Raw genomic sequence first — 1,097 nt, 5'->3', positions numbered from 1 at the left:
TGTCCAGTTTGTACACGAAGTGCGTCCAGTTTTTGTCGTGACCCTCTCTACTCTTTCGCACATGCTATGGGGGTGAAATTATGATACCATGCCAAGTTTCAACATTTTGAGAATTCATTTTTGTAGTGATTTTCAATTTCACGGTCATTTAGCTCTCTAAACAATTAGGTAAATGGCCGAAAAACAACAAATGATGTCAGAACATGTTGGAAATTGATGACGTTGCTTTGAATGCTGCATACTAAACACAAAAGAAGTCCGGAGTTCAAATAAGTTTAAAAACATTGAAGTGCCCGTGTAACAGATGAGTTCTCGTCCGAAACCCTGATACTCCGAAAGAGTTTGTCCAGTTTGTACACGAAGTGCGTCCAGTTTTTGTCGTGACCCTCTCTACTCTTTCGCACATGCTATGGGGGTGAAATGATGATACCATGCCAAGTTTCAACATTTTGAGAATTCATTTTGTAGTTATTTTCAATTTCACGGTCATTTAGCTCTCTAAACAATTAGGTAAGTGGCCGAAAAACAACAAATGATGTAAGAACATGTTGGAAATTGATGACGTCGTTTTGAATGATGCATACTGAGCACAAAAGAAGTCCAGAGTTCAAATAAGTTTTAAAAACATTGAAGTGGCCGTGTAACAGATGAGTTCTCGTCCGAAACACTGATACTCCAAAAGTGTTTGTCCAGTTTGTACACGAAGTGCGTCCAGTTTTTGCCGTGACCCTCTCTACTCTTTCACACATGCTATGCGGGTGAAATGATGATACCATGCCAAGTTTCAACATTTTCAGAATTCATTTTGTAGTGATATTCAATTTCACAATCATTTAGCTCTCTAAACAATCAGGTAAATGACCGAAAAACAACAAATGATGTCAGAACATGTTGGAAATTGATGAGGTGGCTTTGAATGCTGCATACTGAACACAAAAGAAGTCCGGAGTTCAAATAAATTTAAAAAACAGTGAAGTGGTCGTGTAACAGATGAGTTCTCGTCCGAAACCCTGATACTCCCAAAGAGTTTGTCCAGTTTGTACACAAAGTGCGTCTAGTTTTTGCCGTGACCCTCTCTACTCTTTCGCACATGCTAT

This window comes from Triticum dicoccoides, chromosome 6A, assembly GCF_002162155.2.
Source record: "Triticum dicoccoides isolate Atlit2015 ecotype Zavitan chromosome 6A, WEW_v2.0, whole genome shotgun sequence".
Lineage (NCBI taxonomy): Eukaryota > Viridiplantae > Streptophyta > Magnoliopsida > Poales > Poaceae > Triticum > Triticum dicoccoides.
Note: the sequence above shows the minus strand (reverse complement) of the source record.